The sequence below is a fragment of the Meles meles genome, chromosome 9, assembly GCF_922984935.1.
Source record: "Meles meles chromosome 9, mMelMel3.1 paternal haplotype, whole genome shotgun sequence".
NCBI lineage: Eukaryota > Metazoa > Chordata > Mammalia > Carnivora > Mustelidae > Meles > Meles meles.
The window spans coordinates 110,212,942-110,239,496 of NC_060074.1; the positions used below are offsets into that span (position 1 = coordinate 110,212,942).

At 34.5% G+C, this 26,555-nt stretch overlaps 1 pseudogene; it reads right to left on the bottom strand.

Moving 5' to 3' along the window:
- The window catches only part of LOC123950454, a 41,024-nt pseudogene extending 31,707 nt beyond the window's left edge, over window positions 1–9,317 (bottom strand).
- Window positions 9,318–26,555: the final 17,238 nt, after the last annotated feature.

Below are 26,555 nucleotides of genomic sequence, written 5' to 3' on the forward strand. Positions count from 1 at the left end.
CAGAATATGCATTCTTCTCTAGTGCACATGGACCATTCTCCAGAATAGATCACATCCTGGGTCACAAATCAGGTCTCATCTGGTATCAAAACACTGAGATCATTCCCTGTATATTTTCAGACCACAATGCTCTGAAGATAGAACTCAATCACAAGAGAAAAGTTGGAAAGAACCCAAATACATAGAGGCTAAAGAGCATCCTGCTATAGAATAAATGGGTCAACCAGGAAATTAATGAATAATTTTAAAAATTCATGGAAACAAATGAAAATGAAAACACAACTGTTCAAAATCTGTGGGACACTGCAAAGGCAGTCCTGAGAGGAAAGTTTATAGCAATACAAGCTTTTCTCAAGAAACTGAAGAAAGGTGTAAAATATATAACCTAACCCTACACCTAAAGAAGCTGAAGAAAGAACAGCAAAGAAATCCTAAACCCAGCAGGAGAAGGGAAATAATAAAGATCAGAGCAGAAATCAATGACATAGAAACCAAAGAACAGTAGAACAAACCAACAAAACTAGGAGCTGGTACGTTGAAAGAATTATTAAGATTGATAAACCCCTGGCCAGACTTACCAAAAAGAAAAGAGAAAGGACCCAAATTAATAAAATCATGAATGAAAGTGGAGAGATCACAACCAACACTAACGAAATACAAACAATTATAAGAACATATTATGAGCAACTATGTGCCAGCACATTTGACAATTTGGAAGAAATGGATGCATTCCTAGAGAGGTATGAACTACCAAAACTGAACCAGGAATAAATAGAAAACCTGAATAGACCCATAACCAGTAAGAAGATTGAAGCAGTCATCAAAAATCTCCCAAAAAACAAGGACCCAAGACCAGAGGGCTTCTCAGGGGAATTCTACCAAACATTTAAAGAACAATTAATACCTATTCTCCTAAAACCGCTCCAAAAAATAGAAATGGAAAGAAAACTTTGAAACTCATTCTATTAGGCCAGCATTACCTTGATCCCAAAACCTGACAAAGACCCCATCAAAAAAGAGAATTACAGACCAATATCCTTGATGAACACAGATGAGAAAATTCTCACCAAAATACTAGCCAATAGGATCCAACAGTACATTAAAAGGATTATTCACCACGACCAAGTGGGATTTATTCCTGGGCTCCAAGTTTGGTTCACAAATCAATCAAATCAATCAATGTGATACATTACATTAATAAAAGAAAGAACAAGAACCATATGATACTCTCAATAGATGTTAAAGTATTTGACAAAGTACATCATCCTATCTTGATAAAAACTCTTCAAAGTGTAGGCGATAGAGGGTATATACCTCAATATCATCAAAGCCACCTACAAAAAACCCACAGTGAATACCATTTTCAATGGGGAAAAACTGAGAGCTATTATCCTGAGGTCAGGAGCAGGCCGGGATATCCACTATTATCACTGCTGTTTAACATAGCACTAGAAGTCTTAGCTACAGCAATCAGACAATAAAAAGAAATAAAAGGCATCCAAATCAGCAAAGAAGATGTCAAACTCTCACTTTTTGCAGATGATATGATACTTTATGTGGAAACCTAAAAGACTGCACTCCAAAACTGCTATAACTCATACAGGGATTCAGTAAAGTGTCAGGATATAAAATCAATGCACAGAAATCAGTTACATTTCTATACACCAACAACAAGACAGAAAAAAGAGAAATTAAGGAGTCAATCCCATTTAAAATTACACCCAAAACCAAAACATACCTAGGAATAAACCTAACCAAAGAGGCAAAGAATCTGTACTCAGAAAACTATAAAGTGCTCTTGAAAGAAATTGAGGAAGACACAAAAAATGGAAAAACATTCCATATTTATGGCTTGGAAGAACAAATATTGTGAAAATGTCTATGCTACCTATAGCAATCTACACATTTAATGCAGTCCCTATCAAAATGCCATCATTTTTTTTCAAAGAAATGGAACAAATAATCCTAAAATTTACATGGAACTAGAAAAGACCCCAAATAGCCAGAAGAATGTTGAAAAAGAAAGCCGAAGTTGGTGGCATCATAATTCTAGACTTCAAGCTCTATCACAAAGCTTTAGTCATCAAGACAGTTTGGTACTGACACAAAAACAAATAGATCAATGGAAAGTAATAGAGAGCACAGAAATAGACCCTCAACTCTTTGGTCAACTAATTTTCGACAGAGCAGGAAGGAACGTCCAATGGAAAAAAAGACAGTCTGTTCAATGAATGGTGTTGGGAAAATTGGACAGCTACATGCAGAACAATGAAACTGGACCATTTCTTTATACCACACACAAAAATAGACTCAAATGGATGAAAGACCTCAATGTGAGACAGGAATCCATTAAAATCCTTGAGAAGAACAGAGGCAACAACCTCTTTGACCCCACCTGCAGCAACTTCTTCCTAGGAACATGGCCAAAGGCAAGGGAAGCGAGTGCAAAAATGGACTATTCAGACTTCATCAAGATCAAAAAGCTTTTGCACAGCAAAAGAAACAGTCAACAAAACCAAAAGACAATTGACAGAATGGGAGAAGATATTTGCAAATGACATATCAGATAAAGGGCTAGTATCCAAAATCTATAGAGAACTTATCAAAATCAACACCCAAAGAACAAATAATCCAATCAAGAAATGGGCAAAAGACATCAACAGACATTTCTGCAAAGAAGACATCCAGATGGCCAATGGACACATGAAAAAGTGCTCTACATCACTGCATCAGGGAAATACAAATCAAAACCATAATGAGATACCACCTCATACTAGTCAGAATGGCTAAAATTAACAAGTCAGAAAATGACAGATACTGGTGAGGATGCGGAGAAAGGGGAACCCTCCTACACTGTTGGTGAGAAAATGACAGATACTGGTGAGGATGCGGAGAAAGGGGAACCCTCCTACACTGTTGGTGAGAATACAAGCTGGTACAGCCATTTTGGGAAATAGCATAGAGGTTCTTCAAAAAGTTGAAAATAGAGCTACCCTATGACCTAGCAATTGCAGTAATGGATATATACCCTAAAGATACAAACGTAGTGATCTGTAGGGGCATGTGCACCTGAATGTTTATATCAGTAATGTCCACAATAGCCAAACTATGGAAGGAAACTATATGTCCATCAACATATGAATGGATAAAGAAGATGTGATACACACACACACACACACACACACACACACACACACACAGGAATATTATGCAGCCATCAAAAGAAATGAAATCCTGCCATTTGCAATGATGTGGATGGATCTAGAAGGTATTACGCTGAGTGGAATAAGTCAATCAGAGAAAGACAATTATCATATGATGTCCCTGGTTGGGGGGTTTGTGGGGTAGGGAAGGAAAAAATGAAACAAGATGGAATCAGGAGGGAGACAAACCATAAGAGACTCTTAATCTCACAAAATAAACTGAGGGTTGCTGGGGGAGGGGTGTATGGAGAGGGTTGTTGGGTTATGGGCATTGAGGAGGGTATGTGATATTGTGAGTGCTGTGATATGTGTAAGCTTGAAATTCACAGACCTGTACCCCAGGGACAAATAATATATTATATGTTAATAAAAATAATTAATAAAATAACTGATAACAAGGTTCTTAGAATTTTGTTCCACAAGTAAGTGAAACCTTATGATAGTTGACTTTCTCTACTTGACTTATTTCACTCAGCATAAACTCTTCCAGTCCCATCCATGTTGATGGAAAAGTTGGGTATACATCTTTTCTGATGGCTGAGCAATATTTCATTGTATATATGGACCACATCTTCTTTATCCAGTCTTCTGTTGAAGGACATTTTGGCTCTTTCCACATTTTGGTTATTGTGGTCATTGCTGCTACGAACATTAGGGTGCACATAGCCCTTCTTTTCACTACATCTGCATCTTTGGGGTCTAAGAAACATACTGAGGGTTTTAGAGGAGAGGGAGTTTGGGGGATGTGTTGGACAGGAGATGGATATTAAGGAGGGCACGTATTGCATGGGACACTGGGTGTTATATGTAAACAAAGAATCATGGAACACTACATCAAAAACTAATGATGTACTGTGTAGTGACTAACATAACATAAAATAATAATAATAATAAAATTTGCATTTTTGTTTGAGGGACAATAACATAAAGCTTTAAATCAAAGAAGGCAGAGATAGAAATAGAGAAATAGATGCTAGAGAGATGATAGATGATAGATAGATGGTTATAGGAGTGGGGAGAGAGTAGAGGGAGGAAAAGAGAAGTACAGAGATATATGAAGAGAGAGAGTTTAAAGTCATAGATATACATACATATATGGATTTTTTTGGCTACAGAGGATGAGAGAAACACAGCACCTTTACAATCATGCTCTATAGGTAGAATTAATTTTTAAAGCAAGGAAGTAATGTTATCATTCTGCTAAATTACTGCCATGTGAAATCATCAAGTTGGGTAGGCCATAAACTTTTGCCTTCCACAACAATAAAGGCATCCTATCATTTTATCATCAAAATATTTATTGGACCTGCTCTTCCTCTCAATTGCTTCTACTTCTTTCTTAACCAGGTCTTCATTACCTCTCACCAGGATCTCTAAAATAGCCTTCTATCTACTGTCCTCTCTCAAATACTATTCCTTTCAAAACAAATTTCATATAACGAGTGTATTTTTTTTTGAAACACTAAGGTGACTGTGTCCTTCAACAGCCAATAACCTATCAATCCCTCATTCCTCCAGCCCTGTGTATACCATAGAGCATCTTTTTCTTTATCCCCTGCAAGATTATATTTCTCCTGTCTGAAATGTTTTCTTTACAACCACCATACCCTCCCACCTTTTTTCCCTTCCAAACACCCCCATTTGTTTTCCGCAGGCTAAATCCTATTACGTAATTAGTACCCAGCTCAACTACCATCCTCTCAGAAGCTCCTCTGACCACCATTCTGTATGATCTCTCAGGTCAAGGAGTTTAAGGACTAAAGTTAAGGAGTCCCTGAGCACATTACGCTATTCATTGTCAGAGCATTGCTACATTGTATTGAAACCTTCCTCCTATGTGCTTATATCCCCTTCCATTCTATAATTTTCAGGGGGTCTTGCACTGCGCTTTTATTTATAACGCTTGGCATAACATGGGGGTAGGCTTTAGTACATGTTTATTGAGTTGTAACTTTCATTAAACTTCAATGAGTTATGAAACAGAAAAGTTATCAATATCCATTGCTTATAAAGATTCCAAAACATTAAATGCCATTTTGAAGTAATGTTATCCCGAGAAAATGTTGTTCCTCACTCTGACAGAGTGACTGTCATTTCCTACTACATTACCTCTATAACTTATACCTCAGTCATCAGAAACATTAATATTCCATTTTAATCTATATGTTTGCATTACTAGCTCCCTATTGGATATAATGAAATATACTATTTCTTGTGTGTTTTTTTTTCCCTTGAGATGAACTGTTTCTTCCTCATTTCTACATATCATGATTTTAGCACAGTGTCTTACATATACTAGACTCTTAATAAATGATTTATTTAAATTGATAAATCTCAGTCCTTTTAGCTGTTTTTGAGAAGACATAAGAGGTAGCATAATCCACTGGATGCCTTACTACTCTTGGATTCCAGAGACTTAATTTCTTATCTTCATAAATGGATTTTTTTCTAGAATAATTTGTTTGGAGATTTCCTCCAAATATAGTTGTTATAAAATGAAATAAAATAATAATTTAAAATCTGTCTTGAATGCCAAAAGTTCTGTTAAAATGAAAAATTTTGAGTGGTACCACACTAATTTTTATCATCATAATTGTCTCCATAGTTAGTATCACATTTGTTTTAAATATCTAGCTGAACTGTAGTCCTAGTGCTTCTGTGAAAAGCTTTTGAAAATGTGAGTAGAGTATTGTATAGCAGCACAAGCAGAAACTGATTGGAATTCAATCATCTGGAAGGATATCTGTTATTTTCCTCCATTGCTTTGCTTTATCCTCTGAGTGCTTGCCCAATTTCCTCTTCAGTCCAGGAGCATAACTTTTGTGACCTCAAAGATTCCTCTGAATGGGAAATTCATCTGGGGAGAACCTACACCTGCACCTACCCTGCAGGGTAGGGGCAGACCAGAAATTAATTGCACTCCAGTCAGTGCTGTGAATCTGAAGAGTCAATTTCCCAGCCATCTGAATTACAGATTAGGCACTAGGATGGCTGGGACTTTGTATCTAGTCTGTTATGGTGTTTCTCTTTCCTTTCATATCATCAATTTGAAGCCAATCAAACCTTGAGATTAAATTTATGATTTTTCATCTTGGAATGCACACTTCTTGAATTTTTACTGTGAAGTTTATATGCCTTTATTCAGTTCACAGGTCTGTGACTGTAGGTTTTTCTTGCCTCTGTGATTCACCCTATTACTGTTAATATTTCTATCCTCAAACAAAAATCTAGAAGTGCCCAAAAAACCCTCTCTTGGCATTTATAGCTTCCAAATAAACAAATCTATTAAGACTCTCATCATATTTATTTTTATTTATAAACATAACTTATTCTATTCTGTATTTTCTCCTGGCAGCTGCTATATCTTCACTCTTTCCCTGGGGCGGCTGATTATACACACACACACACACACACACACACACACACACACACACACACATATTTCTTTGACCACTTTAAGTTCCTCCCACTTTAGAAATAATTTTTTTTGTTGGTATGCCCATCAGATAAAATATTTCCTACCAGACATATATTTACTCAAGTTGTATTATAAAAGTAAATTTGTGTCATTGCAGACCATAAGAGATGCCAGCTGCAGTAAGTCCCTGTCAAGAATCTTGCAGCTTTTGTGTTAAATGGTAAAATATATGATACAGTATGTTCTTCTTACTAGTTAGTGGATAGCCCTTTGAAATAACTCAGAATTATTTTCTTAAGGGAAGATGTCATACATAAAAGCAATGTAGTCTTTGATTGGCACCTCCTCCCCTGGCCCTTTTAAATGAAGATGCCTATGGGGAACACACAAAAGTCAGTTATGGCTAGGTGGTTTTCATTCACCCTGACATTTCCTTCTAGCCCCTTTGCTCTTATGCTTCCTATGACACTGTTTAAGTATGAACTATCAAACATTTTTTAGTCTATGTGACTTTATAGTTTTGTATGAAAATAGATAATAATTGTTTTCATTACATTTTTTAAAAAAAGATTTATTTATTTGACAGAAAGAGATCACAAGTAGGCAGAGAAGTAGGCAGAGATAGAGAGGGAGAGGCAGGCTCCCCGCTAAGCAGAGAGCCCAATGTGGGACTCAATCCCAGGACCCTGGGATCATGACCTGAGCCGAAGGCAGAGACTTTAAACCACTGAGCCACCCAGGTGCCCCTGTTTTCATTACATTTTTATGTAACAATATAACTCAACTGACTATGGTCTGCTTAGAGTCATATGATGTTTAATAATGAATTATGACAGTGAACTATTGATTGTTTGGAAATTGCTGTCTGAAATTAATGTAATTTTCCTTGAGATCTCTAAACATTGATTTCTTTTTTCTTTAAGTGCTGTAATCCTCTGGTGTGAGTCATTCTTGAAATAGTTTTATGTATAAAATTAAAGGTCTCTGAACTTTCTGGTTGCCAGGATAGATCCTGGGGCATTCTATTCCTTTTCTTGATCACTGTTTTTGAATTTCTTGCAATTTTTGTGCACTCTACTTTCAGATTTCCAGATCTATAAGGAGAGTTGGAAAGCACTGGTTTCCCTGAAGATAAGATTAAACCAGGAATCCAGTAACATTTTTTGGAATGCAATGCGAATAATAACATCCCAAATAATTTACAAAATTTAAAAATCAGAGAAGTCTACTTATTATGTGATGTAATTAAAGTATTGGTCAGCTCAAGTAATTCAGATTTTTAAATTTTATTTTATTATTTTTAAGATTTATTTGTTTATTTTTAGAAAGAAAGCAAGAACAGTGGGAGGGGCAGAAGGAGAGAGAGAATCTCAAGCAGACTCCTTGCTGAGCACAAATCCCAGTGCCAGGACCGTGGACTCATGAACTGATCTGAAATCAAGAGTCAGCCATATAACCGACTGAGCCATCCGGGGGTTCTGATTTAGGTTTTTGTTTTAGATTCAATATTTATAGATTATGTTTATAAAGGGAAACATATGATAAATCTATAGTATCTCAGTTTCTAAGGGTTTAGCAAAATGTTGATAAAGACATTATTTCCCTAGACAAATGTTTCTTCTGCCTTTCAGAAATAAATTCTCTGTATTTGAAGACAAATCTCAAAACCATTGGGCACGACAGAGATCTTTACCACACAGTCAACATTACCTTAGGTCAAGCATTGATTGTGTTATTGTCTCCATTAGCTGTGTGACTGGACAAAAAGCAAATCATACAAACATAATTTTTGAAACTGTAATGAATGTATTGTAGGCACTACAACTTCAGTTTGTGGCCGTTCTCTTGCCTCCATGGAAGCCATTAGGTTTGTCCATCTAGAAATGTCCCATAAAGTAGTAGCATTCCCTGTAAATAAATACGCAATAGCCAATAATAGAATTTCATCCTCATAAGTTTTGCTTCTGAAACACATTAATACCCAAACCACTCATCTCTCAATCTTTTCTCTGTGATTACACATGGAATGCTATCTGGAAGGAGGACACCAATTGTTAATAACAGTTACTCCTGAATGGGGGAATTTAGATTGTATTTTTCGATGCTCTTATTCAAAGTTTCTTGTTTTTATTTACTTTTTCTAAAATAAATACATTTCCTCTTTGCATGGCCAAAAGAAGGGAGGAAGCTCCTTCAGATGCAAAAGGATTATGTTCTTATTATTTATTTTTAGAAAGATGTATTCTGTCTGCTGCTTTCAGATCTGAATTCTGTCTCACACTCTCATCTCACTGATGCAACAGTTAACCGAATTCTGTGCATGTGTTGATTGTGTGTGTTTGGATATTGTTGATTTTTTTTTTTCCATGAGACAAAGAAATAGAAAACCTGGGTATTTGTGGATGGACTTCAGTAACTGAATTACTCCTATGGGAAGCTTATAGATGCTAATTCATTGCAAAGATTCAATCATGTATCTACCTCTCTACTCTCCCATGATGGACTTTATAAATTAAGCATAAACACAGTCTGAATCCATTTTAGCACAGAGTTTCAGGGATATGCTGCAATCTGTTATAGATGAAAGACAAGGTAAAACCTGTGTGCCAACTTGGATCTACAGATCCAAAACCCAATTCCATGGAATGACACTAATCCCTCTATGATCTGGCCCTTACCTCTTGTTCTGACTTCATCGTTAATGATTGTCCTTAATTTACCATGCCAGAAAAATTTTGCTAATATATGCTGTTTTTTTACACTGTGCCACTTCACATGCTATTTTCTTTCCATGCTTTGTCCCCAGCCAGCTTTTGTTCAACAGGTGAGTTCAGGTTCATCCTTTTTCTCAGCTCAAATGTCAACTCTTATAAAGGTACATTGACATTCCATGCAGTGTTAAATCTCTTCTTGGTTCATCCAAGGAGCTGAGTACATGCCTTATTTTTAGCATCTATCTCTCTGTTATACTTTTGTTTGTTTTCTGGACCAAACTGTGAAGTACTACAGGTCAATGTTGGGTTCTATTCATTTCAAGATTCCTAGTACTCAGCAAACTTCTTGGAATCAAATAGAGATCATAAATGAGTGTGACTAAATAAATGAATCATCAAACTTCACTCTTATAAATGTAAATATTAAAAGAATCTTAGGAGAAGTTTAAATATTCTGACTCATGCCAATTAGCCAGGATAAGCTAAATAATGCTGTATAAACAAAGAACCTCCTATCTCAAAGCTTTACTTCCTACCCACGCAAAATCTGCCATAGATAGTAACAGCCCTCTAGACCATCCATCTTCTCAGGGATCCAGGAAGATAGTAGCTCCATTACACCAAGGCTTCACCATCTGGAACCTGTGTGGTCTCCTGGTTGACATGACAAAGAAAAATAGTGTAGAAGGGTAACATATAATCCATGAAATGTTTGAATCCAGAAATGATATAGTACATGCATGCTCAGCCTCCTAAACTGGAATTAGTCACATGGCTGCACCAAACCAAAAGTGGGAGGGGAAGTGTAATATTCCTTCTGCCCAGAAGAAGAGGGTAATCACCTGTGAGTGAGTATTGCTAGTCCTTATCTTTACTATGAATGCAATAAGGGTGTGACTTTCTTAATTTGGAAGGTAAAATACAAATGGATTATGAGTATAAACAAAAAATATACTACTATTAATCCATTGTTATAAATAGAATCTGCCCTCAGGATACCAACTGCATTGAACAAAGGGAGAGACTGTTTTAGGATCCTGTAAAATAATAGGACACCCAAGTTTGCATGGGATTAAAAAAAAAAAGAAGAAGAAATACAGCTACTGCCTATGGCAATGATTTATTGGGGTGACTTAGCTCTGAGAAGAGGTGAGTGAATAAGGAACTGTAACTATCTTCAAATTACTAATGCTGTTTCAGATGAGTGGACTTGTTGCCTCAGAAAGGACTAAGCATAGGCGATGTGAAAAAGTTCATCATTTCTGCAGGTGTTGCAGAATATCCTAACAAGGGAGAAATAAAATCTATTTAGTGGTTCATCAATTCTCTGATTCAGGTGTAGTATAGTATTGTGGAAAGCATGCTTATTAAGCCCTCAACGTTCTAGATGTGGTTCTGTCAGAAAATGCGTGAATAATCTTTTATAAGTTATCCCAAGCACTCTGTGCCTTGACTTATTAACCTATAAAATACAGGAAAATCAAAGACATGAGTTCTCAGATATCTTCCAGTTCCAAAAGCTTTTAAGTCCTATAAGTCATGCATTCATTCATATAGCCTTCCATAAAATCAGGTGCAATAATTTAGTTCCAAATACTTAACAAAATCACTTCTTGGTGTCACTCCAACATCACCTTTCACCTCCTCTCTGTTTTCACACTGCCTTTTTCTTGGTGTACCTTCTTCTTTTGAAAGGTTACCAGGTGTTGAACACTCTTGTTAAAATTGTTAGCGCCCAATTGAAATATTTTCCTTGATGCAATCAGAATAAATGAAAGGCATGAACAACGAACTTATCCATAGGATTCTCCAGAGCTACAGCCAATGAAAGAAAAAGGTCTCCCTTAGTCATGTCTTGGTAATAAAACTCAAAATAATTCAAGATAGAAATTATTTAGCTCTGATTCTATCTGTCCTCAAAATACCAAGTTGACTTATTTCATATGAAACCATCTGAAAAAGCAATGATATTAACACAACTTTTTCATATATTCCAATAGTCTATGTAATTTAATTTATGAAGACAAGATTTGATATCTTTATGTTGCCATAGAACACTGTAGAGGTTTTTCTAGTTTCTTCTTCCAAACTATAGATTTTTCTTTACCATATATATTGGTCCCTGAAAAGAAGACAAAAATCCAAAATACAAGAAAACCATGTAAATTTTGTTGTCACCTAAGGTCTAGAATTTGTTTCTATGGCTTTATCTTATGCAAGCTTAATTGCTGAAACTGGAATTTGTGGTTTTTGAAGTCTAATCAGGAAGTAAGGGACAGCCAGATACAATCCTCCGAGATACAATTGATTTAACAATTTAACAATTTATTTACAATTGAATTAAATCAAAATCAATTGATTTAACAATTGATTACTATGAACTAAAAGTCATATTGGGGGTATGGGGGGGGTGACATTTGTGCTTCTTAGGACATGGAGGTACTATCTAACCTTCCTTCTGGCTGTTCTGCTCATGTATCTTAGTTTGAGCTATTACCATAAAAAATCATAGACTTGGTGGCTTAAACAGCAATCATTATTTTGCACAGTTCATAAGTCCAAGATCAAGATGCCAGTCAATTTTGTTTCTGTTAAGAACCAGCATCATGTCTACCAGATGATCGCTTTTACACTAGGTACTTAGATGGCCTGTCTTTTTTTAATAACTGTATGAATCCTTACCAGGAGGTCTTCGCCTCATGACCTAATCACCTCCCAAAGGCCCCACTTTCTAATATCATCAAATTGGGCTCAGATTTCAATGTGTGAATCTGGAGAGCAAACAGTCTGTAACATTATGTCTATCAACAACAAAACTCTGTTCTCTCTCAAACAGTCCAGAAAACCAAGGTATCAATCCAAAGGATTCTCTTGGAGGCTCGATTTTTCATGCCCTATGCATCAAAAAGTATGCTCACCTGTTTTTTGGTTTCATAGTCCTGGGGCTCAGAGGTGACTGCAGAGATCTATTTCATGACTCAGAGAGGTAACCAAGTTTTTAGCTCTGTAATTATGTAGAAGACAGTGTCACGTAGCATAAAGAGAAAGAACTTTGCAAAAAGAAATATAAGTTTTCAAAATGTGCATTTCTATGTAGGAGTTGTATAAACTTAGACGGTAAAGTTTCTGAGCCCCCTTTGCTCATTTTGTAAGGTTATTGCAAAGATGTATTGTTTTCAAAAAAAAAAAAAAAAAGATGTGTTGTTTTCATCTTTAGTGTGACTGATTCCAGCCCACCCAAAGCTATTAGAAAACTCCTGAGGCAGATATTGGCAGCAAACCACTTTGAAGAAATGAGGCAGACAGTAAAGAAACAAAGAATAGGCATTCTCTGAAGGCTCGGCTAAAACAAGGGGGATCCTAGTTTCCTGATGACAGCTGCTGAGCTGTTCTGGAGGAAGCCAACTTTGGAAGTTGTATTAAGTACCCAGACAGGACTTTAAGAAACAGCTATTTTGCTGCTTCTTTTTCCAAGGTGTACTCATATTAATGCATCTACTCATTCCAGTTTTTACCTCATTCCCTCATTTCATCATTTTAACCTGGATAGTTATGCACAGATCTGGAGCCTACACCTCTTAATATTGAAGAGACAACTCAATCTTCTTCCAATAGGTTTGGTTTTGGAGGATGGGGAGGAAAGGGAGGGGAACTCTGTGGCCAGGATAGCCTGCTGAGTTTCCTTCTTCATTTCTAGGAGACACAGGACCATTTCTCTCTAATAATATCTTTCTCTGATAAGTACTCAAATTCAATAGAGAGTCTGCACTCTATTTAATTAACTCACAAATCAAAACTGATCCCAAACAAAGCCATCATATTCACAAGGTGATTTTTCAAAACCTCTTATATATCTTCATCTAATTATTAATCTAAGTAATATCAGTAAATTTCTAACACAGATGGTAGTATAAGAACAACATATTCCATCTGGACCAACCAGATGGGCAAATGGGATTAAAGTTATGCAGATAGAAATTATGAGCTTTAAGAAAAAAATTCCTGACTCTTTTTTTTAAATGACAGCATAGTTCCCATCAATGATAATGTCTGTCTTCTAATAAAAGAACACTACAATACAGACTCTCAGTTCCTATTACTGAATTTGTTCCCAAATTTAGAGTTGTAAAAATTAATGTTCTATTAGAAAAAATGTTAACATAAGTTTAGGGACATGGGTGTCTACATAAATGAGATATATAGACATTTATTTAAGTTTAGGGGTATAAATATCTATGAAATTTGAAAGGTGTAGATAAATTAAATTAGATATATTGATTTTTATATGTTTAAGAGCATTGATATTTATTTAAATTAGGAGCATAGCTATCCATATGAATTTAGAGGTGTAGCTACCTATATAAGCTTAGGACTGTGGATAGTTATATAGGGCTGGAGACATAGAAACTATTTAAGTTAAGAGTACAAATATCTATCAAAGTTACAGGTACAAATTCTGTATAAGCTTGGGAAATAGATAATGATGTAAGTTAGAAACAGATATTTATGTAAATGTTGGAATGCAGATATCTGTGTAAGTTTAGAGTTAGATGTAGGTATCTATGAAAGAGTATGTATACACAGTATGAGCTGTGTAAAAATCTATTTAGAATGTAGATGTCTATATAATTTCCATTCTATCTCTATAATTCATGAATGACATCTTTGACCACTGACTAAAAAGGTATAAGTTATTTTTATGTTTATTATCTAATTATATTAGGATCTCTGATAACAGACTTTCTTATGGGCAATGAACTAATTATCATTTCTCAAAAATTAATAGTTGGTCTTTCCAGCACAGACTTAATTTAGTGACAGTTATGGTCTATTATTATGGACTTTATAATTAGACAGATATAAGGTCAAGATTTTTTCTGCATCACAGTAGGTATGTAACTTGCTTAACTAATCAATCAATGAAAAATAGTTGGTTGAGGGTGCCTGGGTGACTCATTTTGTTGACGATCTGACTCATTGATTTTGGCTCAGGTCATGGGATCAAGCCCTATGATAGGCTCCACGCTCAGTGGGGAGTCTGCTTCAGATTCTCTCTTTCTCTCCCTCTTCCTTTGCCCCTCCCCCCACCCCTGCACTCCCACTTTCTCTCTCTCCAAAATAAATAAATCTTTTTCTTTAAAGGAAAAAATGATTGATTTTAAAGATGAAATAGCATGATGTGAGAATTTCTTGTGAATTTTGCCACTAGAATTATCTCACAGCCTCTTAAATTGATTTGGGATAAACATAGCCCTGGTAGAACCTATGATGCTCTGAGTTTCTCTTATGAAATTCACATATATATTTTGAAGATGGAGAGATATTCAGGTACCACCAGAGACAGAACATAAATAATTCCTAATAAGGAAGAACTAACAGAAGTTCCTTCAGTTCTTAGTAGGCAGGAGGCTAAGATGGCAAAAAGAGTGGGTCAAAAAGATGAGAAGTAAAAGTCATTCTTCTAATGAATTCAAATTCTTTTATCTCAAGTAGTGCCCCTGAGTTTTTAAGTCATCTACAAGGTGATAGTAAAGATTATAGCAACTTACTGAGTTAAGACTTTACTAGACTTCTACAAAAAACAAAACAACAACAACAAAGAAACTTTAAAAAGCCAATACCACTATGGAGTGGGGGGACAGACTTTAGCCAGATATTTGGTGGTCTGGAGGTGGGCATAGGGGGAGAGGGCACAATACCAATGCATTCATTGTGTCACCCTTGTAAAAGTGAATCTCTACATACAGTATCTTCTTTCATCTGCTGTGATGAGACACAGCACATATTAATTTACCCATTTTGTGAATGATAAATTAAGAATCACAGGAATTAAGTAACCAACCCTAGATTACACACCTAGTAAGTAGGAAAAGCAGAGAAGTAAAGCCAGCCAGTATGCCTCCAACTCCCACGTTCTATATATAATATTTCAAAATCTGCTGAGCAATATTTGCCTCCATGAAAAACTGTTCAAATATTTTCTTCACTATATTGATTATTTTTTCTTTGTTGGATACTTCAACTTGAAGCCAAGTTCCCTCAGATATCCTAACAGATAGGCGAGGGTAAATTTTCATAGGACTGTCTTTTCCTATGGTATCTTTCTGTTTCTTAGATATATCTAGTTCTGTAGTCCACTGGAATAGATGCAATAGACTTGTAACTCTCAGACTCATAATCCCAAACAGGACTTTGTGGCCAAGAACGCATAGTCTTACTTTCCTCTTATTCTGCCCATGTACCCATGTTACGATTTTCTAGAGTATGCTATCTTGCCAAGGCTCAATAAATATTCCTCATAAAAAAATTCTTAAGTCCATTCTATTGGTTTGGGGACATTATTAAATCCATCAGGAATTTATGTGAATATAAGAATCATATAGGACTAAGTAATGTAATTTGTTTCATCAATGAAGGATCATGTAAGTTTTTAACCAACATAAATGATTTACATAAGTCATCCTTTAACATTGCTTAAATATTGAATTCTATTCTCTCTTTTTCATTTCCAATCTTGCTTTTGGCTCTCAAGCTTTCTCTCATATTTTTAATGAAGCATTTCCTTATTTTATTAAATAAATTTGACATGTAACATTGTGTAAGTTTAAGGCATACAGTATGTTACTTTTATTCATTATTTTATTATAATATAATGCGTTTCACTCACATTTTTATAATAAATATCTTGCTTTCAGTTCTACACCTTCCAAACTATACTCTAAATGGCTTTAATGGTGAGATTTTTGAAAGGCAAGTGTTACATATAAGTTTCTCAGGCAATTCTTGAACATGTTTTGATTCCCTGACAAGGTAAAATTGATATTATGTGCATGACATTTATGCAGCATCTCTGACTGGCTTCTTCCCACTGTCCCCAAACATATTGTACTGAGGCTGGCTGTAGTTAATCACTACATGATTTCTCAAGTTTCCTTTCATTTGGACACTAACCCTAATGAATTTGGACACTCTTCCCTTCTTTTTTTAATGAGAATAATTCTAGCCCATGCCTTACACCAGCTGTAATATTAATGGTAAAACCTGTTGACCCATAGAATTTGGGTTCTTTAGTTCTATATTGACTTAGTTCTATATCCTAGGGATTTTTGCTCAGTTTTCCTTAGGCCTGTTGGGTGAACTCTGGGAGAAGCACATACATTAACTGAAAATTATTGAGAGAATACCATACCACTTGGTACATAGTTATTTTCCCCAAGCCCTACAAGTGACTCACCATGACAACCTAGACCTATGCAGCCAAGTGAGAAAGAATATCATCTACTGTCCCAGGATATGTCACATTGCCCTCAAATTCAACTAAATGAAGCCTCCATGTCCTTCTTTTATGATACAACTGGTAGGAATTCTGTATGGTCCATACCTGTGCCATATTGTTAATTATTTATCAACCCTGTCTCTACCATAGCACTCAAGATACTTCAAGAAAAAAAAACTGGACTTATTTGTTAATCTTCTCAACGTAGCTTTAAGTACTCTGAAGAAAGTATCTTTATATCATATTCATTTTATGACCAGCATCTAGAGACATGTATAGCAAAATTTGGTAATTAATGAATATTTTATTAGTGATTAAATGAATGAAAGAAAGAATGAATAAAATTTATGTGCAGTATAGCTATCAAAGTGCTGGCTCCACTGAAAAGCCCTTTGCCAAATGCAATCATACAAAGCTGTACAGAGCAAATCCTAAAGCAGACATCTTGTCATTTTTTTTATTGTTGGGAAAAAAAATACACACACACACACATACATAATAGACAGATAAAATCTGAATTCCTAATTAGGTAAAATGGAAAAAACAGTGCCTTGTATCAGTCCTTCAAGTAGCCCCAGACAGATTGGAACAAACATTGAAATAATTTCCAAGTGAGGTCTTTCTTCTCTGCTTTCTCTGCAACCAGAGAAGAGGGTCGCACACTGGGAGTACAGGCTGCCATTGATTTAAGGAAGACTATGTAAACTGGAGTGAGGCAAGGAAGTAAAATATCACCAGACTTTCCATGCATTTTCAAGTTGTCGTTTTTTTGATGCAACATTCACATGGATGCTCTAAACCTTCATTTATTTTCCAATGCTCTGACAGAATTGATTCAATTTCTATTGCTTTTTAGTGTTTCTGCAGGAGATGAGAGCTTGGAGCTGCCTGTTCTGCCATTTTGCTGACATCACTCCAGACACCATAGTTACTATTTATGAAGTACACCACCACTGCTTTACACATCAGGGCTCCTTCATTATTATCATTATTATGGTTTGGCAGTTGTATTATACTTTGTATTTACTAAGAAAATCAAAATCACTGGGAGACATTATTTCATATTATACACTGGTATCTATACACAATCTATTAAGATAGTGTTTCAGAGAATTTGTGAAGAAATCTTCTGATAAGGAGTGATGACAATATGAAACATGGCCAGTCATCTCAATTACCATAAGCCATTGATTTTTAGGTGAGTAACCATGTATGGTGCACACTAAGAAATACCTCCATGGAATTAAATCCTGCCAATTTTCAAAAGCAAAGCACAAAAATATTATACTATCATGAAATAATACACAAGTCCTTAAGAATAAGTAAATATAAGCCAAATTAAATATTTACCCATATGCAAAAATATATTTAAATTATTCAGTGTATGACTACATACAAAATGATCTATGAATATTTATTTATTGCCCATTTTTGGAAACAAGTTGTTGTAGACACAGCTATGCATAAGGAATTTCAGGATATTAATTTCTATCTTATTTCACTATTCCTTAAATGTTGTCATGAAGGAAGTGCTAAATTGGAAGCTGTTATTCCCCAATTTTCTTTAAGCCTCAAGAGGCAAGGGTTATTTCTATCTTGCACATTGCTAAATCACCAGAGTCATGCTGAGGCAAATCAAAGACATTTAAGGAATATTTGTTGCATGAATTGATGGATGAATGAATAAAATAAAGACACTAAAGAGCTAAATTTTTGTCAACTTTTAACAATCACCTGTTTGCTGCAGTGACAGATTAGGATCCAGAAGAGTCTCATCCTCAGAGCAAGCTTGCACGTGTCATCCAATCTCAATGACTGCATTGACAGAAGGTAGTCATAGTGTGTGAGTTGCAAGAAGAGTTCAGAGACATCTCCCCTGAAGCAGGTACAACCTCACCCAAGTGTGAAGACCCACTTAAAAATGGAAGACATCAGGAGAACAAGAAGAAATCCATCAGAGGCACTGTCACTTCTACCTTAAGAAAACTGAAGGCTGGACAGGAGAACTGCATGACCTCACCCACTCTCCTGCCCCTACTGGCATTGCGGTATTTCAATCACTGAAAAATGAATGTGGGGTAGGAAAGAAAATAAGAATCCCCCAAGACCTTCAAGAAGCCTATGACATCCTCCACATGCATTTCAAAGTCTACAGAGGCAGGGAAAATAGTGGATGAGGCTGTACAACAAATATCTCAATGATAGAAGAGCCTGGAAACCATATATAAAAATATATGTGTTTGTACAATATTATTGAAACACAAGCTATATATATCAATTCTCTAAAATAATTATGAGAAAAAATAATAAAATATATAGTTAAAAATTTGGGTAACATGTTTGAAGAAATGGGACATTTCAGTAGAGACACAAAAATGAGAAGGGTCCAAATAGAAATGTTAAAAATGAAAATATAATATCATGAATAAATTATTTATGCTTAATGGCAAACTGAAGACAGCAGAGGGAAGAAGTAGTGACTATGAAGAGGGATAAAAAAATATTACAATAATACCCAACTGAAACAAAAAAATACACACTGTGGAGCAAAATGGAACAGAAGATCTGAGATTTATGTTTTAATAACAAGTAATGTAAATGTGTGAATAGTTGGAGTCTCCTCTCAAAAGAGAAGGGAAATAATGCACAGTAACAAAATTTGAAGAGCTGTACTTTCCAAGAATGATTAAAGGAAATCCACACACAGATTCAAGTAGTTCTATGAACCTGAAAGGAATAAATGCAATAGAAAACCACATATAACCACACCATTATAAAAATGTTGTAAAACAAAGAACACATATTAAAAGATTTTAGAGAAATAATACCAACTGCTTACAAGGAAACAATCACTTCTTATAAGAAAAAAATGTGGTTAGAAGGTATCCAAATAAAATACTGAAAGAATTTTATTTTCAAGGCATTGAAAAAACCTTAAAACAGAATTTTGTATTTGCTTAAAATATTATTCAAAATTAAAGATAAAATCATTATCATATAGTTAAAAAGTAAGAGAATAATTTTCAAGCTGACTTATACAACATAAAATGTTAACAAAAAAAATTTTATGCAAAAAAATGATACCACGAAAAAAATCCAGATATTCAGGAAGAAATAAGGAACAAGAGAAACAATGAGTATATTGATAAATATGAAATGTCCTTTAATAATTGTGGCTATATATTTGAAAAACACTATTGAGTAAGTAAAGTAAAAATAAGGTAAAAATAATAAAAAATATACTAGATATGTTTATAGTGTAGATTTAGAAATAATATTTAAGACAATGAAAGTAAGACCTTGAAGGAGGTTAACAAGGTTACATTCACATCAGCATTTACATTGTCCATAAGGACAATGTTATTTAAAATCATACTTTCATAATTAGAAGGTAAGAATTATAATTTCTAGAGCAAACCATAAAACAATAAGGCAAAAAGAGTAAAAAACTCATTAGAAAATATTAAAGTAGAATCATAAAATGCATCTTTTACCCAAAGCATGACAGGAAAAGAGGAAAAAAGAAACAGAAAACAAGATGCAAATATAAAATAAATGCAAATAGGAGAAATGTAAATACAACTGCACCAATAATTACATTAAGTGTGACTAGATCAAACACAAATTAAAAAGGCAGAGATTAACTGGATTAAAATAAAGAAGAAAATCAAAATAAAAAAAGCTAAAGATCAAACTATGTGCTCTTGACAAGCACAGTTTAAAGACACAGGTATATGGAAATAAAAAAGATGATTAAAGTTCTATCATGTAAACACACACACACACAATAAATGACAAAGAAAGATTTCAAGAAAACATGAGTTAAAAATGATTTTGTATTCCCACTAACAGTGTAAGAGGGTCCCCCTTTCTCCACATCCTCTCCAATACTTGTTTCCTGTCCTGTTGATTTTGGCCATTCTAACTGGTGTAAGGTGGTATCTCAATGTGGTTTTGATTTTAATCTCCCTGATGGCTAGTGATGATGAACATTTTCTCATGTGTCTGTTAGCCATTTGTATGTCTTCTTTAGAGACACGTCTGTTGGTGTCTTCTGCCCATTTTTTGACATGGTTATCTCTTTTGTGTGTGTTGAGTTTGATGAGTTCTTTACAGATCTTGGATATCAGCCCTTTGTCTGTAGTGTCAATTGCAAATATCTTCTCCCATTCTGTGGATTGCCTCTTTGTTTTGTTGACTGTTTCCTTTGCTGTGCAGAAGCTTTTGATCTTGATGAAGTCCTAACAGTTCATTTTTGGTTTTGTTTCTTTTGCCTTTGGAGAGATATCTTGAAAGAAGTTGCTGTGGCTGATATCGAAAAGTTTGCTGCCTATGTTCTCCTCTAGGATTTTGATAGATTCCTGCCTCACATTGAGGTCTTTCATCCATTTCCAGTTTATCTTTGTGTACGGTGTGGGAGAATGATCAAATTTCATTCTTCTACACATAGCTGTCCAATTTTCCCCACACCTTATTGAAGAGACTTTTATCCACTATATTTTTTTTCCTTCTTTGTTGAAGATTATTTGTCCATAGTGTTGTGGGTCCATATCTGGTCTCTCTACTCTGTTCCATTGGTCTATGTGTCTGTTTTTGTGGGTATGTTGCATAGGGCACTGAGTGTGGTGCATAAACTTGGACACTGCCATAACAACAACTATATATATAATATTATATATATTATAAATAAATAATAAATTATGTATAAAAATATATATGCAAAATAAATCACACACACATATAATAATTTAGCCTAAAACATAAAATTGGACTTTATTTGAAATTATATATCATTCTGATTATTTTTGTCATTCAGATGCTCTTATTAAAATAAAACAACTGCCTTCTCAGTGGTTCAGTAAGTTAAGCTGCAGCCGTCTGCTCAGGTCATGATTGAAGGTCCTGGGCTTGACCCCCTCATCCAGGTTCTCTGCTCAGCAGGGAGTCTGCTTCTCCCTCTCCCTCTACCCCGCACCTTTGCTTGTGCACAAGCTCTCTCTCCCTCAAATAAATAAACCAAATCTTAAAAAAAAAAATTAAATAAAACAACTTTCTCACTAGTTACTAGTGGCTACCAATAGTAATTAATAATAGAACTAATTAAACAAATAATACATGTTTAATATGAAAAACATAAAAATGTATGTTTAATATGAAAACAAAAAAGTGTCACATATTATTCTTTTGTCCTTCAACACTTAACACTTATTTAATTTATGTTATTAACCCTCATCAGGTATTTAAATTTTATATGCTATATTATTATACATTCTTAGGCTACAAAAACGTTTGGATTTTTAAAGGGGAATATAATTATTAATAGGACTAAGTAAACTAATAAAAAAGAACTAAAAATTGAACTATTTTATGTATGTCCTATGATAAGATTATTTATTCTGTCTTCCTTTCTTGTAATACTTTTTTGAATTCTCAGCAGAATTTAAGAAATTCTTTTCTTACATGTGATGGTAAAATTGAATATAGTTAAACATAAACTCTAATTTCCAGCTCTTGCCCTGTGAAGCCTACATTATGAGAATTCCTGCTGTCAGGTCACCTATGGTATCATGTTCAGTATGTTCTTGATAAGTGTTTGGGCACAGACCACTTCAGAAATTAGTACCAACGGCAGACTTTAGGCTTATGGAATTTGTTTCCAGCTTTGCAAATGTGACCAATACACTCTATACCTATGGCCATGTTTTGGTATGTCAGCTGGTTATTATTCAAGTCCTTTGAACCTGTACATTCACCATATACTTTATCCACATCTAAGATATACATCATTTTTAACACACTGAAAAACATTAGATGGTATGCGTTGAACTTTTCTTTTTCAGGTGAAGTCTTTTTAAAAAGAAGAGATTGTTTGAAATTCTGAAATTACATTCCAAAACTAGATAAGTTGCAGTTTAATAAAGTGACTTGGACAATCTTTTTAACTTGGCTCTCCTTTTCCTGAGACATATTTTTAAGCTCAGAAACAGTTTTGTTTCCAAAAAATGAAGTTGGTTTTTTTTTTTCTTTTCTGTTGTTTATTTGTTTGTTTGTTTGTTTTTTAACAACCTACATGGAACACTGAACAGCTCAGGTGCAGTCAATTCATCCATTTTTAGAACCCTTATGGTTTCTTCAAAGATCATCACACAGTTTTGGAAAAAAGAGCATAGAAATTTCTGATTTTACTCTAATCTTTTTTATCCATTCACATCCTCAATGTATTAAAGAAGGACATTCTTCTTCTTCCACATGTTTAAATATAGTTTTATGGCAAGCCAGCATTTCAACCTCTTTTCTATGATTAGCAGAAATGATATCTATCATATATGCTAAGAAAGTTATCTTCTTTTGTTATAAAGTCAAAAATCTCATTAAGTGCTTCTACTCATTTTGGAGCTATCAAAAAGTGACCAACATGATATTTCTATATAGATATTATGTTCTATTTTGGTAATTTGGTAATTTATCACTTTGATCCACTTGATGTGTCCCTCTAACTGCCACTGACTAGCACAGTTGTTTAGCTTTCTTTTATTGTGATATCTGAGGTACTGTTATAATTTCTCCCATTTTAATTATTTGAACTCATAGCAGATATGATCATAATACTTAAAAGATTAAAAAATTGTACTATTTCAGTACAAAGCACAATAGTTATACTGTAAAATTAAAGACAGACTATTCCTACTCACAATTACAATGCATTTAGTTGCACTCTCAAGTTGTTTCATTCAGATTTTTGTGCATACTTGGAAAAAAGAAATAATTACAGGGACTACTGGGATATACCATATAATTTTGATACAAGAAAAAGTATATCATTAGCCCTTAATTTAAAAAAAATAGCTGGTGTGTTATGAACATCTGCATCCATCACAAACACCTTTTGACATCTCAGGGAGGGGTTTCCACTTAAAACTGAGAAATTCTCAGACAAGCCATTATACTTGGTCAGCTAATAAGCCCAACAGGGCTACCAACAACTGAGAATACATTTGAAAAAAAGTACCACTGAGATTCATCTCCATAGAAACAAAAATTCTTAATTATATAATAATCATATCCAGTCATTTTAAATGTGACACTATACAGTGAACCAGCAGGGTACATTCCAGAGAGGTAATGTTTTCATATTCAAATATAAATCAATAGATTTCACCATATTAAAAAAATAACAAAACAAACAATTTCACCTTTGACATGCAAAGATTTTAGAAAGTATCACTGCAGTCCTTTCAACAAGAAAAAGCTGGAGAAGCTAAACATTAAGTAACTTGTAATGACCTCTCAGACATCTGGTGTCACAAAGAAAATCACCATGCAGCAATTTGAATGGATGAATTCATCCAAAGAGATGCACTATCTAGTACTTGCTTCCCAGAAGCAGAAGAAGCCGGAGGCAAAAACTGATGGGAACAATCAATGGGTTTTACCATGACTGAAGGGAGTTGAAAGTGGACTAGTTTGAGAGTGTAAAATCCATGAGGGCTAAAGTCTCAGAGTATTCTCACACTTATATGAGCTGTCTGTCCTGTTTCAAAAACTCTCTTGTGACAAGAACATGGAAAACATGTCGTCATGGCCTCAGCAGGAAAAGGGACGAGTTGCCACCTTAATATACATCAAGACATCCCTCTGAAGGACTGGGCACTAGGAGGAAAGAATTCACAAAAGATCTGAAAATCTGTTCTAGCTGGGGGAAAGAAATGTAGTCTCAGCTTCTGCCTTCCTCTCCTGCTTCAGGAAAAGAAAATAAATAAAGAAATATCAACAGAAACAGAACTTCAAAGAAAGAGATTTGGAATAGCTAGAACGCTGCATTCTGGGAAAAAAGTAAGGGACAGAAGGAGAAAGGTATGGGCCTAGAAAGAAAAATATCTCTAAATCCATAGTCTCAGGCACAGGTTCCTTACAAGACTGAAGTTGAAACAAAAGATTATGGAACATTTCCAGTCCCCCATGCTCAGCAACCACAGAGACAAGCTTCTTATGCAATAACAGTAAATTAAATTTGGAAAGCTGGGGGTACCTAAGTGGCTCAGAATCTGTCTTTGGCTCAGGTCATGATCCTGGGGTCTTTGGATTGAGCTCCATCTGGCTCCCTGCTCAGTGGGGAGTCCGCTTCTTCTCCCTTTACCCTTGTTGCTCACGCATGCACATGCTCTCTTTCTCTCTTTCCTTCTCTCAAAATAAATAAATGAAATCTTTAAGATAAATAAATAAATTTGAAAATCTCCAAAACATGGAATATCTCTGAAGAGATACCCAATGCCCAATGGCACTAAATAGAATAATTAAAAGTACTGATAACTAGAGATAGAATAAGTTACATACCAACCAATTCAATATACAGTTAGAAAATCCCTCATATTTAAGACCTCTTTAATTCAGTAACTGTTATTCAGTGACATATGTATGGCCTTCAACAAAAAAATAACAGAGCATACTAAAAGACAAGAAAAAAGCATAGTTTTAAAAAAAAAGCAAAAATTACAACAGGATTCAGATCAACCCACATTTAGAATTATCAGACAAGGAATTTAAAACAACTATGATTAATACATTAGGGACTCTAAAGGAAAAAAATAGAATGAAAAACCAGATGATTAATATCATCAGAGAGAAAGAGAAACTCTAGAAAGAATCAAAAGAAAATGCTTCCACTACAATCAGAAACAAGGAAAGGATGTCACCTGTCATTATTCCCTTTCAATATGGAGAGGCAAAAAAGCTAGAACAGCAAACCGAATAATGAATACAAGCAAATTTTGTCATGTATATTAAACAAAAATATTTACTTAAGTAAGTTTAAATAAATAAAAAATTAGAAAAAAAGTGTTTTAAAGTTTTATTGGAAAAGCAAAGGACATAGAAAATTCAACACAATTCTGAAAAAGAACACATTTAGGGAACACACTTTATTCCATTCATGAATTTCCATAAAGCTGCTGTATCAATAAAATATAGTATTGGACAAAGAAAGGACACATTAACTAATGAACACACTAGACAGTCACACAAATGTAATCAACAATTTTTACAAAGATTCAAAGACAATTCAATGAAAAAACAATCACCGTTTTTACAATGATGCCAGGACAATTTTATGCCCGTGTGTGGAAACAAAATAATAACTTAGGCACAGATCTTTTATTGTAAACAAAGAGTAACTCAAAATTGATCATAGTTGCTAAAACTTCTCATCACAAGGAAAAAAAAAAACTGTAGTTAGGTTAGATGATGAATATTAATTAAATATGTGATAATCACGCTGCTGTGTATACTTATATTAAATCATTGTTTACACCTAAAATTAGTATGAGGTTATGTGCCAAGTATATATCAATAAAAAGTGGATACTAGATAAAATGTAAATGCTAAAACCAGAAACTTAACAGAGGCATAGTGAGATTCTTTTATAACATTGAATTAGATATAAATTTCTACCCAAAAGAAAAAAATAAAGGGACAATTGAAACCTGGGACATTAGAAATTAAGATTTCTACTTATCAAAGTCATCACACAAAAATTAAGAGACAAGCCATAGAATGGGAAAATAATACATGTCAGCCTTTTATCTAATAAAGAATTTGTGTCAAGAATGGATAAAAAAACCTCCTACGACTCAATAGGAAAATACAAAACAAATAAAAAATGAGTAAAACTTTTGCATATACATGCCACAGGGGAAGCCTTATAAAAAGTCAATAAGGATATGAAAAAGTATTCAATCATTATTTACTAATAAAATTCAAGTTAAAACCACAATGAGATAGCACTACGCATGCATCAGGATGTCTAAAATTTAAAAGACTGGCAAAAATAGTAAAAAGCATGTAGATGAACTGAACTGAAACGTTCATTCATTGAATTGGGGAAGATAAAATGTTACCATCTCTGAATAACAGTTTGAAAAATAGCTTCTTATAAATTTAGGTATATT